Source organism: Pogoniulus pusillus, chromosome 32, assembly GCF_015220805.1.
Source record: "Pogoniulus pusillus isolate bPogPus1 chromosome 32, bPogPus1.pri, whole genome shotgun sequence".
NCBI lineage: Eukaryota > Metazoa > Chordata > Aves > Piciformes > Lybiidae > Pogoniulus > Pogoniulus pusillus.
Genome location: NC_087295.1, coordinates 7,489,672 through 7,503,377, shown reverse-complemented (window position 1 = coordinate 7,503,377; position 13,706 = coordinate 7,489,672). Strand labels below are relative to the sequence as shown.

The 13,706-nt window shown below is 41.3% G+C and overlaps 1 long non-coding RNA gene across 2 annotated transcripts in view; it reads right to left on the bottom strand.

Annotated features, from left to right (window-relative positions):
- The window catches only part of LOC135189368 (uncharacterized), a 73,149-nt gene that overhangs the window by 58,333 nt on the left and 1,110 nt on the right, over positions 1-13,706 (bottom strand). Inside the window, exons 3-4 of one of the 2 annotated variants that reach the window (XR_010308055.1) lie at positions 13,378-13,475; positions 11,195-11,328 (exon numbers count right to left, since the gene is read on the bottom strand). This is a non-coding gene — a long non-coding RNA (uncharacterized LOC135189368). Of the gene's footprint in view, positions 1-10,526; positions 11,329-13,377; positions 13,476-13,706 lie in introns of those variants that run through there. The other variant, XR_010308054.1, reaches the window with a different exon arrangement.

Here is a 13,706-nt window from a genome sequence, read left to right as displayed (position 1 = left end):
TATATGCCTCGTCCTTCTCTGATCAGATTGTGAAAGTGAAAGGTTTTCCATGGGATTCATGGAGTTGCTCTTTAGCTCTTGCTTCTTATCTTGAGGGGAAATCCTCCTCCTCCTCCCCAGAGTCCAACGAGCCCTGGTTCTAAACCAACAGTTGCTACTGCTATTAAAGAAAGGAAAAAAATGTCTACAGAGATTTAAGAGGGAAAATGTAATTTGATGTGCTTTCTGAGGAAGGTTCAGATTCTGAGCTAATCTCGACCTCCAGGACTTGTTCCACTGCATTTAACTGTGGATCATCAAACTGATTTCCAGACTTCTTGCTCCTCCAGCAAATCATAATCTCCTCTCGAAAACACAGCCATGGAACAGATCACTGCCAGGGAGCATGGAGTTTCTGCAGCACCAGCGTTGTAACTGGTTAAGCAGCGTTAACAAGAGACTGTCTTCTCAGAGGGTAAAGATCTCTTCAGCTGCATCATCTTGCACTCATTTTATAGGCACCTCTACTGAGATGAACAGAATCTGAATCCAGGTCCCAGATATCAGGTATATTGTATTATGGCTACTTTAAATTATAGTAACTTCTACTTGGAGACGATGACACCAAGCTAAGTGGTACAGCTGACATGCTCAAGGAACAGGATGTCACTGAGAGACCTTGACAAGCTGGAGAAGTGGGCCCCTGTGAACCTCATGAGGTTCAACAAGGACAAATACAGGGGCTGGAGCAACGCCTGCTAGCAGTACAAACTGAGAGATGAAGCGATTTTGGGCAGCCTATAGAGAAGTATTTGAGAGTAGTGAGGGTAGTTCCATAGCAGATGCAAGGGACAAGAAGGCTAAATAGCCTGGCAATGGGTATGGCTGCTGGTTTACAAGAGATCTAATGACAGAGCAGTCTAAGGCTTTGTACCACACTCCCAATAACCTTTTCTTTTCATGTTTTTCCACACAGATAAAGAGCTGTGCTTGAGCAGCAGTAATGACAGATAGTTGCCACACCAACAGTTATCATACCAGCTCCAATCTGTTTAGCTTCATTTAAACAAGCTAGATTTCTAAAGGTTTTGTTATCCCTTGAGCTAGGAGAAGAACATCTCTTATTTATATTAGTTGCTTAAGATTGCCCTGTGTTATGCGCTGCACAGTGGTACAGTGAGAGCGTTCCATCCCCAATCCCTCACCATATAAACACAGGAGATACAGGAGATATTATTTTTCTTACTTCTAGTAACACAGACCCAGCTCACGGAACGACTAAGAAGCTTGCTTAAGGTCACACGAGATACCTATAGCACAGCTGCAATCTTGTATTTTTTCAACTCAGACCTGTCACATCCTGCTGTAGCTATCTACCGACAGGATTCGTGTGGTCCCTCAAGAGAGCCTGACGCTGTCACTGCGGGTTCACTGATGCAATGTCTCCCTGACTGTCAGCTCTATCCATGTGCAGCCCCAGGCTTATTCCAAACATTAGCATTACTCAAAGCTCCCAGGCAAGGTGGCTCCCACTTGTTTGCTAGAAGCATTTGTAACACTTCAAAGGCAGCTCCTTCACAGCAAGCTTCTACCACCAAACCCAGGGTGCCTGCCTCCCATTTCAAGCATAAGCAATTCTCTAAAGAAATACCTACATATTTTCTTTAGTTATGAACCCTAAGCCATTTTAGGCATATAGTAAGATGAGATGAGACGAGACACAGTTTAAATTCCCAGCACGAACTAGTTACTGCATACGGTAGAAGGGGAAATCTGTTCATTAGGAGCTGTGACACAGCTGCAGTGATACAAACCCAGTGCTACTTAAGCTGAGTAGTGCTCTGTGGGTTTGGAGAATACCACAAATGCCACATGAACATTAATTAAGCACAAGGTAAACCCATAAACATTTTAACAGTAACCACGGCACTCTGGGAGGCCTGATTACCCGCTGTGGATGTGTGCTCTGATCTGGCAGTTCCCTCAGGACCTTCTTTCCATCACAGCACCTTTTGCAGACCACGATGACCAACGTTACCAGAATAGATGTATTCTCAACTGTATGTTGAGGGGCACTCTGGAAATAGGGTTATTCTTGCCACTTCTACATGCCATTAATTCTGGGGCATAAAATGACTGTAAGCTCTGCCATTTAAGTGTTCTGACAAGTACTAAAGAGCCATTTGGTGAAAGCAAGAGTATGTTCAAGTGCTTAGCAAAATCAGGGCCTTCATCAGACACGGACAATATCACAGTCCATAAAAATGGGTTTGGTTCCATAAAGGTCTATCACACATAAAATTTGCTTGATAGAAAGCAAACACTGACTGTATATTCTATTACAACACATAAACAGCAAGACCTTTTTCAAACCTGTAGAGCTATTACACACATCTTACAAAAAAAAAAAAAAAAATCTGAGCTAGCAAAATTCACTTTAAAATGTATTAAAGGGTCATTACCACACTTGGTTTAAGAGCAGGACTGACATAAGTGCTAGCACAAAACATCAGCAAAGCAGAGCATAAATCTTTCAAGCCCGGAAAAGACTCTTTTCATAGGTTATTTTTCCCTCTACAGAGCAACAATGTAATCATCAAGCAAACAGAGGGAGTGAAGAAATGATTGAGCAAAGGCCAGGCTGATTTTTCACTAACGCATATACATTTGCTGCCTGTAATAACCAGCAAGTTATTCCTTTCCATGGCTTTCCTGTTATTTTAGCTTCCAGAAGGAAAATCTATCTGAAAAGATGGTATCTTTGCATGCATACATACTTTATGTGGATATATACATTTGTATTCACACACATGCATGTACATGGTGAGCAGGGGTGTTTGGATACACAGCTGCCCCAGCATGCAACCTTCTCTGTGAGCTGCAACGGAACAAGCAGGCAAAGTCTGCTGCGAGTAATGGTGTGAGCTTTTTCTCTGGGACAGCAGAGAAACCAGAGACAAAGAACAAATCCATAGAAAAGGTATGGAAAACTCTGACAGACTTTATGCTGGTGAAAACCACTCTGGTAATGTGACCCTTGCTATCAGCATGCACTCATTCACAGAGCTACAGCTTGTTGCTTTAGACACTCTCGAAATCCCCAGCCAGCTGCTCTCTTCGAACCTCTGACACTAGGACTTCTCCTAGTAAGGACCTGGCAGCCTCCTTCCAACTAGGGGAAAAGTGTGAAGCATGGGAAATTTCAAAGCAGCAGACAGAAAAGGCTTTGCAGGGAAAAGGAGACAGATCTTTATATAGGCCCAGGCCGAGCCAGGTATGTAAACATTTGCACAGCTATAAGCTGTAGGAGTACTCCCGTTGTAATCAACAAGATCTCTTAAACATGCTTAATGTGAGGCTTATGCTTACATACCTGGCATAAATGGAGACAGAACAAGCAACCCTGGGGCCTGCTTGAAGGGAGGTTTCCAGCGCACACCGGCAGGGCGCAACGGGGCCACAGACCCAGTTCCACATGTGCAGCTTTAACATACATTTTCATTTATGTAAAAACCAGGTCATGAGCTATGAACTTGAGCACTCACAACTCCTGAGGTTCCCAAAGCTAACAGCAGATGCTGTTACAAAATGGGACTTAAATGTCAAGTACCAATGATGCTTAAGTGCTACTTAATTAAAATGGAAGAGAAATAGTGTTCATGTACTAATTCAGTCATTGATATGGTTTTGTATGTTCACAGTAATAACCTAACTTACTCTTCAAGCACTCAGGCAACTTCAAGCATTATGAGTTTTCACCTAATAGTACATCTCTGTGTGTAAGCAAAAATCTGCTTTGATCTCTCTAGTTTTGTTAGGTCAGGTATTCACCGTCTATGTACATCCCATACTTTCCTCATAGCCCAGATTATCACAGTGCATAGGTCACTTGTTCCACAAGACACATTTTCTTTCAGTGTCCCATGAAGGACACCAATAGCAATATAAATCAATAATTGAGTAGACACTCAGTATACTTGACTGAAAAAAAAGATGTATTAGTTAGATATAGTTTAGCATAAAACACATTTGAGTCCCAGAGCTGTGGGTCTCAGTTACCTGTGTAACAGGAGCAGAACTTCAACCAGTGTTTTTTACTGATGGAAATACTAAAGCCTACAGAACGTAAAAGGAATACCTGATAAATCACATATCATGAAAAAGAATTATTTCAAATCAATGGCCATGTGGAATCCACATGTGTTGAGTAAAACTTGAGGGTTAATTATTCAGAAATTATCAAACAATTCATGAAGAGGGCTTAAATGTCAACCTGTGCTCCAGAATTTTCAAGTTAGTAAGAATCCACTATTAATCTTGAGGAACTAACTACAGGCACCAAAATGTTTTAATAACACTATATGACACGAAAAAAAAGAAGGTCTCAAGTCACATCCATCCAAATCAATATCCATTTTCCAAAAAAAAAAAACCCAAACAAAACAAACCCAAGAGAAAGCAGGAAAATATCATGTTTAGAAATGGATTTAAAAAGCAATTCTTGCCTTTTCCACAACAAATTATAGTTTAAGCAATTTTTTTGTATCACCAGAATGTACACATACAGATTTGCTGCCTTCAAGCAATAGCTGATTTTCCACTTGAAAAGGGAACTAGACCACCTGCCTTGAAGAAGCCTAACAAAACAAATAAAAAACACCAACAAACAAACAAAGAAAAAAAAAAAAAATCAAAACCCCAAGAACTTTTTCTTCTGCTCCTTGCAAAGAAAGGCCAGGAAACACCAATACTCTATTGTAGTATGCAGATTATTTTTCCTGCCTCTCTAACTCTTGCCAAAATCCATTCTTTATCTCAAGCAGATAAAGAATGTGTTTAAAAGTAGAGCACCTTACTCTTCCAAAACACTTGTGGAGTTTTCTGAAAGTTAACAGATGTATCAGAAAGAGAAACAAAAACAACTTTCAGAAAGGTTTTTGCAATCTGATCTTTTTGTTCTATTGCTGTTAGCTCCCATGAAACAGAACTAAACTGATGTTGCTTTTTAGACAAAACTTCTGCCACCTCCAACAAACTCAGAAGAATGGAGTGTCAGGCTTTAGTTTCAACAGATGACATGGCTGCATATCTTTAGATCACTTCCAGGGATCTCTTTCCAAAGCAGAAAGGCACATTCTTAATGAAGCTGGGACAGCAATGACACCACCGGTGCCAGACTTGACACGGATACACACTTTGCTAAAGATGGTGGCAAAGCAAGAAAGATGTTAAGAGAGATCATAGTCCACAGCATCACTGCGTCTGGGACTAAGTGTTCTCTGGCTGTTTTTTCACTGGGTAGTTAACTGCATCACTCAAGATGTAAGTAGTACTGGAAACCAGGCCATTCCTGCCCAATGATTGGTATTTCCATGACAGGTACCCAACTATTAGCCATCACTCTTTCGTTGTCATGTTGCTACATGGAAGTGCCTCCTGCACACTCCCATCAGCACCTTCTAGGGACCCTCTGTGGAGCTGGTTCCTCCCACATAGTGGAAGCACTAAGCGAGTCTGAACTCTCCAGGGAAAGAGATAGAAAGCAGAAACCCAGCCACTGGAGTGCTAGGTTTTAAGAGTTAGAGCTGGTTAAGTTCCCCACTGTCTCTGCTTTGATTTGGCAAGAGTTAAACAAGTTGGAAGATTAGAGCAAAAAAAAAAGTCTTGTTATTTTAGAAGTTACCTCCTGAAATGATTGCTGCCAGGAGGCCACAGCAGCAGAGCAAAACGAAAAGGAAGAGATTCAGGGTAATTCTTTCCTATCAAGTTGGCATAAGCCCCAGAGATTGTTCAGCAATTCTTAAGGATCAGGGAGAGAGAGCCAGCTGTGGGAACCTAGCCTTGTCTTTGCAAGCATCAGCAACCTTGTAAACACCCAGTAAAAGGACTTCGAAGTGAGCAGAAACATGACACCGGGCTGGGTTCCCAGCTGGTGTGAACTGGTGTCATTCCACCCAGCGAAAGCCAATCTTTCCTACTAAGACTGTACTCCCAGGTAGCTGTGGCTGGGTGCTGAGCAGGCTTTGCAAGAGGACTGTGTGCAGAGGCTGGGGGGGAATCTCTGTCTTGGGTCCCCGTGGGCAGCAGAGTTGTTCCCTGGCTGGGGCAAACACATGTTTCTGTGACACAATTTTAGACCATATCAGGAGTGAGGAACTGGCCTTAGACAGAGGACCCTCAAACTGCCCCTGTAGCACAGTGCCAGGGCCACCACACTTGAAGCACTGGAAGGAGGAGGCCTGTCCCTTACCAACAAAGAAAAAGTGGCAAAGGAAGAGACCAGCCTTAAGGTCACTGTATCAGACTCCCCCTGGCACCATTAGGCAGAGCTAAAAGCCAGGGCAGAAACAGAAGGGTTAAACTACATTCCTCTCAACATACCCAGTAGAAGAAAAGCCCTTGTCTTTAGCCAACTGCAAATCCAGTATTCTGCAAAAGTGAATTAAAGTGCCTGGAACAGAGCTTTTCTAAAGCAGTTTACATTGGACAGATCACAAAAACAATAATCACAAAACGTGCTTTCTGTGAACCTTCCAAATGATCACATTTCTTCTTTTGACAACAGCAGAAAACATTCAGAAGAGGGGAAAACAATAAAAAGCTGAGGTCTAAGGGACAAGTGCAAGGCAGTTTCAAGGGTTAAGGGCCTGATATAGGGACAGCAACAACAAAAAAGTCAAGTCTTTTGAGCACGGTCCAAATTCATAGTGATAGAAGAAGTTAGATACTTGGTGAGAAAGTCCAAGCGCACAACAAGAAATCCAGCCAGTTTTCTGATGACCAGAATACTCGTTACTGTATCACTGTAACATCCAAGCAAAAGGACTACCTCATTATCCTGGTCAAACACACAGAAACAGCCAATCCTTGTCCAAAGAGGCTGCAAAGCAACTAGATAAAGCAGAGAGCAGGAGAAGGAAAAACAACCAGGAGAAATCCTTGATGGAGCAGATTATCAGAGAGCTCAGAGAATGAATTTCAGGAGACCTTTCCTTTTCAAGAGATAGAAACAGGGACCAAAACACCTTCCAGCTTCCAAATAATCTATAAGGCTTCCCTCCTTCATCTGGTGTCCCCCCATCTGTTATTCCCTACACTCACACTGAGTCCTCCCTGCAAAACTACTTCTTTCCTCACCAGATAAAAGCTCTCTGAGCCCAGCTTGCTGCAAAGCCACTGTGCTGTGGGCCATAAGTGTCCATATCCACGACTACCATCTTTGCAGGAGAAAGGACACCACTGTGTCCCAGAAACAAGCTTGATTACCTCTCACCTCTGCCTTAATGCTTCTGTTTCGAGGCTGATTTTAAAGAACTCAAGCTGCATATCCACTGCTGGGGCACACACCCCCAGCTGCTCTGCTGGAGCAAATACCCTTTGCATTAGCAGTGTAGTCTGGACATTTTTCAGGTGGTAACGTCCACAATTAAGTGTCTTTTGATCTCGGATTCTCTTTCACATAGTTTCAGTTTCTTCCAGCATTTAAATGGGAAAAAGTAGGATTTCATCATGGCAGCTGGAAAGATGAGTTACTGATGTTAATGCACGAAGAACAGCCTGAAGTTCTGATTTTTCTTCCTTTGGAAGCTGATGCAGATCCATGCTGATCTGCATGGAAACTGAAGTAGTTTCATTTAAACTGTATGGTTTGACATGACTGTGTAGGTTATTTGTTTCTCTTAGTTTTTCACTTTGTGAGCAGATTGCAAAACTAAGTATTAGCTAAAATCAAACTGAATCCTTTTAAAATTATTTTTCTTTCTGTCCTGGGTGGATGATTTCAAGAACTAATCAGCAAGGCTTAGCAAGTCCTGATCAGTTTAAAATTTCTTCTGTATTTGAACATGCAAGATTCCAATCCACTTTTCATTGCTCTCCCTTCTGCAGTTCAAATATTTCAGTATTTCCTGGAATGCATATAAGCATTACAAATATAATCAGATTGAAATGCACTTTCAAAACATTTTGGCAGTACAGATTCAGACCTACTTTTAAGCACAGGCCAGATTCCATGTTCATTTGTGTCCAGGAAGTTCAGAGGGCTCTAAGCACCCACCTTGAAAGCAGAAACAAACCATCTGAAATGAATGAGGTAAGCGTGGGTCCCATCTTTCTATCTGAGAAAGGTGGAGTGAAAAGTTCAAAACTGAAAACTATAAAATAAAGATTATTAATTAAATGCTGTGCCAGAATGTATCAAAGGCAAGGGAAGTAATTCCACGTGCTCCACTTGGCATGGGATCAGGCCCCTCATTTGAAATTTTGCAGGATGAGGACTATGGAAAAGAACACAGTGTTACCTTCTGCTTTTCAAAAGGCTAAGTCTCTTGTCTAACCTTCCAGAGGAGTTTTCTAACAAAGTGATCAGCAAACACCTCCAGATCAGAGAACTGATTTCCTAATTCATCTGAGTGTATTTTCAATGATCTGGTGGGCTTTATTTGCATTCAGTTCTCCCTGAGTTCCTCCTTGCCCTGATGGCAGAAGTAGCTCTGCTTGATGCTCTCTATCCATGTGTCTGTCCTTCACTGTGTAATTTCACCCTTCTATTTGGTAACCACCAGGCACATACCAGTGACTAAAATCATGCAGTGCCTAAGGCCTTCCTGCATCCCTAGTGAAATCCCTTCACTGGGCTAGCCCAGGTCACTGCTGGTGCTCTCTGCAATTGTTTGCCACAGCTTTAATGCTATCAGAAGGTTCAACCACAGTGATATATATGGCAGATTTTTCTCAGTATTCCCATCATCCCTTCTCTCCTCTCATTTTATTTTCTTTCTTTTGCCTTTTCCTCTATGTTCTTCTTCTCTTTAGCCTTGCCTCTCTTCTCTTCTGCTTTTTTTTTTCCCCCCTAGATAGAAAAATTTTTTAGTTTTTTTTTAAGCTTCTCCTAGTGCTGCCAGTAGCTCTTCCTGGAAATATACATTGCAGCTAATCTCCCTAACCTTGAAGTCACTATTCCAGTCAGAAAATAAGATTAACTTCCTGAACTTTTAGCAGTTGCTGCCAGAAAGGCCAAACTCTACAAGTTTGTGAAGTTTTATATGTAAGCAACCACTAGGTACAAAGATACTATCTGTTTATACCCAAGTGATCTCTGGAGGCCTTTCACAAGCCTGTTGGGGAGGCTTCTCCCTGCTTCAGTAATGGGAGATTGGGAAACTGCGGTTGTTCCTATTGGTTTTACGGGAAAAATAGAATGTCCTCACTTTGCAAAACAATTTAGCTTCTCTGCTGTGCTGCAACACATGCATTTTTAAATCAACACAATGGCTCTGCAAGACAGACAATGGATTCCATCTGTCTAAACAGAGATGGCCTCTGCTATCAGGTCAGCTCGCAATCTCTAGTTTGTGTTTCTGATTGGAAAGTACCAAACTACATACAGAAAGCTTAAGAGAAAGGAAGAGGCCTTGCCCAGCATCAAAGAGGAAATATGAGGCATGCAGATTTTTCTGATAGACTTTGGTTAGTCCACCGACCACTGGACCAGTCTTCTCATGAGGATAAATCCATAAAGGACATGCAAGCCAAGAGAGCTATGATGAATTCTATGATTTCAAGACATGCTCTGTTATCAGCTGCTATCAATCTCCATCCCACCTTAAAAGTTTGCCTTGTGGCTCCTTCTTCTGCGAGGAATTTGAAGAACTGCCTTTGATTTTATTTGTAGAAAGGTGTGGAATGCACTTGGCCATTCCAAATAAGACTGCTTTCTGTCACATAATGCTTATCTTCATAACACTGAAAACATTCACATTCAACCTATGCAAATGCATGCTACATAACATGGAAGAGCACCCATTTCAATTTATCAAGTAACATCAACTTGATTCCAGCATTCAGCTGCTGATTGAATGCTCAGGTACTGCAATTAACAAATGGGTATTCAAGAAATCATCAGCAGAATTCACTTCCAACAATTTCCCTAATCCTAAAACATTCTGAAGCCCAAAGAACCAAGTTGTACAAATTCCAGGCCTGCAAGGAAGCCATCAATGACCTGCATTTTGTTCCACAGACAAATATGTGTATACAAGAGATGTTACCAGCTTTATCAACTTTACCACAAATTTGCTGTTCCATCTTTTTCTTCCATCTAGGTGTACTGTTCTTACTGCTTTAGAATTCTCTTATGAAATGTTAAACTAATCCTGATCATTTTAGGGTCTGTTTCTGCATAGTTGAATATTTAGGGTTGGTAACAGTCCTCATTGCTTACGATAAGCTTACCACAAAAGAGGTCAGGATTTCTCCTTTCTTCAAACATTGCAATAAATGAGTCTTCTACTGATGTCACCTCCTAACATTGCTAATAGTATGGTTGTTGATGCAAGTACAAACACCTATGTTTAGGATCACACTATAAGTCAATGTGAAAATGCAATGACAAGACAGAGAGAAAGCACTTTTTAACCCGACCAAAGGAAAAAATCCACCAATGATTTAAAGATTCTGGATAAAAGCACAAAAAAAAACTCAAAACAAGCAAAAAAACCCAAACCTTTTCTCATAGGAAGTTAAAGAAATGAATGTTTGTGCACCCAGGATGTCTTTAATTTAATAAGTTAAAACATCTCCAGAGAAAATATGTTAGCAGTTTGTCTATAAGCAAATGACACCATCTGGCATATTTGGAAACATGAAATAATTCACAATGCTGACCTAGGTTCCGACTCAAAATCCATTGAATCCAGTGTGAGTTCCCCTGCATTGCCTTCAAATGGCAGTAGATTAAGCTTTTACTTCACTGCTTATGGCACAAAATGTTTTCTAGTAGTTTCCAGGCTTTAGAAGAACCAATTGGTTGGTCAAAAGCACAATACTTTGAAATACATGCTCTAAAACTCAGAAATTGCAGTTGTAATGTGAAAGAAGATAGGACAAGCTGTGTATAAGGAGAAAATTTGAAGAAGGCATGCCTGTAAAACCACACAAAATGAGTCAGCAAGCAGGAGAGCATCTTCAAAAGCATTAACAAATATAAATTTGTTAATAGATTAACATTTCCTACAAATTAACATCACTGACTGAGAGCAGCAGGTCCTTACATGCAACCAGGTCTAAGGTAGTTAATGCCTGTTTGCAAGTGGGATCTAATGCTATTTTGTCTGGACTTGTAAGCTCGTGCCAGGCCTGTTGCTGCTACAGCCAGAACTGTTCTACAGAGGTATGGAAAGACTTGGGCTGCAGATAACACATCTGCCTTACTTACCATACCACAGAATCTGGAGTTTTCTGCCAGCACAGAGGTAACTAAGTTTAAGTCTCAAGCAGTGCTTTCTCTTCAATCCTGGTTATGCCTAAGGCTCTTTCTCTATCTCAAGCTGTTCTCCAACAGATATGTTCCTTAAAGCAGAGAGAATTTAGTAGAGTGGGTATGTTACACTGAGCAGGCAGAACTGCCCACTAGTTGGACAATGGTTTTTGTTCCTGAATACTTGAACTCAGAAAAATGGTGCCCCAGTGACTCAGGTATAGTTTTGCAGGGTGACTTCATCGTAATCCCTTTTTCCTCTGGCTAGATTGCATTTCCCATTAAAGCAGCACAGTATACTCTTGTGATAATTTGTGCAATATATCACAGGAGTCCCATGGCCACTTGGACTGAAGATGAGAAAGGCATGAGATACTTGAACTGTGACTTGCAGGAAGCTCCACAGTGGCATTGCTGAATTAGTATCTTTCAGCTAAAAGCCTTCACTTTTGCCTTTGGATAGAGAAAGAATTTTGATGAAAAGACAAAAAAAAAAAAAAAAGGCTATGTGAGGCTTTGAGCTCCAGGAGTAGAGACTGTCAGTGGGAAATGCACACACTACTTTATGTTTGTATAGGCAACTTTTTAGTGTGGATCTTCTGCTTCTCCTAAAATGGATCTGCAAGAGATGACAGCTACATAGGCATTCCTCAACCAGCCTACACATCTTCAAATTTCTTCTTGTGCTTTAAAGCTCTGTGGCCACTTTGGGGTAGTTATTAATAAGGGGCAGTTATAATAATGAAATAGCTGAAGACAGAAATGATGGCAGTCAAGTGGGCTTCCCCCCTGCCATGTAAATAAGCAGTGTGACTTTGCTCACTGTAAATTAGACCATCAGGAAAGCCTTTTAGGGCAGTCACTGTAGTGTACCCTTTACCCTGGGATTTTTAAGAATTTCCTGCTAAGGGCTAATTGGTTCTTGCTAATTCACTTCTATCTCTACTTCTGGAGAACCGAATAAAAACCTAAAAATCAACAGCTTGTCCTCATCTCAACCCTGGGTTGGCCACCCTTCAGTGTTTGACACAGCCTGTGCCAAAGAAAGAGATCTTGTTGCAAAAGTTTCATGGGTCCCTGGCATGTGTGATCTCAGGCACTTGTCTCACACGTCTGATCCAAGCTGCAGTCACAACAGAAACATAGAGTAATTGAACTGATTGGTTGTCAGCTTTAAAAAGGTGACTGCATCACTGGTTTTCAGTGTATTTTTATCACTCTGGCCAGTATCATGCAGCCCTCTGTGCAGGGAGGTTACTTGATCCTGCAGGAACCACCTCTGAGGTTGGTTGGGTTTTTTTTTCACCAGCTAATAGCGGTTAGCATTTCACCAGGCCACATTAAAATCAGTGTACAAGCAGTTAAGAAAAGTACTGTATCTGGCACTGCTTAATGTCACTGACATGAAATGTGAGCAGCTGTGCCAGCATTCCTGAACTCTGAAAGTACTTTACCTTTCCTCTGTCTTTTTGGCAATTAAATACATTTTAATGCATTTTGGGGAAATAAATACATTTTAATACAGTGCTATAATGTTAGGAAGGTCAAAGGATTAACTATGTCTTGTCATTTAAATATTAAAAGAAATCATGATCGTTATAGTTATAGAGATGTCTGGCTGCCTTTTATCTCCAGTTTCACCAGCCTGAGGATTTACAGCGCTCTGTGAGTGGCAGAGCTGTGGCTGTGTAATGAACATGGTCTTCCCAGGTTTTGAGTATGCATGCACACACACTGACTGCTACTTTAGCCTTAGCACATTGTCATTAGACATCTTCCTTAAAGAAGTAAGGCCAAAACTTTGATTAATATCAAGAGGCATCAAAAGCCTCTCTTCCAGTAACCTTCACAAAATAAGACCTCTACGTTCCGTGTGCAAGTCAAGAATGGGAATATTTTCCCTTTCTCTGCTTGTCTTTTATATTTCTTTCAAAAATGACAAAATCATTGTGTTTGCTGTTGAGTTTGATTTTATAAACTCCAGAAGAAAAGGGACATTTCCCTTCCATCACATCTAAGTAAGCCATTTCAACAGCTCAGTCTTCACTGGAATATGGCTTTGCACAGAGGCTGGATAGCTGCTGAGGCTGGTGATACTGGTGGGTAACTTGTTCCTTCTGGACCAAAAAAAAAAGACCTACCTTTGAACATCAGTTCTAGGGCACCCACTGCAGACAACCATGCAGGGACTTTCCAAGTGCATGGAAAGATCCTGGGGAAGAGATACTATGAACAAGATCTGCATAGGAGGAAGAACAATCCATTACTATCTATTTGTCTGCTCTTTGATTGCAGTTTTCTTTTGATGCATTACAATATTGCTCAGTAGACAGTCAGGCTATGCAAAACCAGCCTGACTCCACCAAGTTTGCAGTTTTCTGTGTGATTTATACCTGGTGAAGAACTTGAATTGCTTGCATGGAAAAGAAAGGAGACAGTTATATGAGGAGGGCTCAGGAAACGTTTTTTA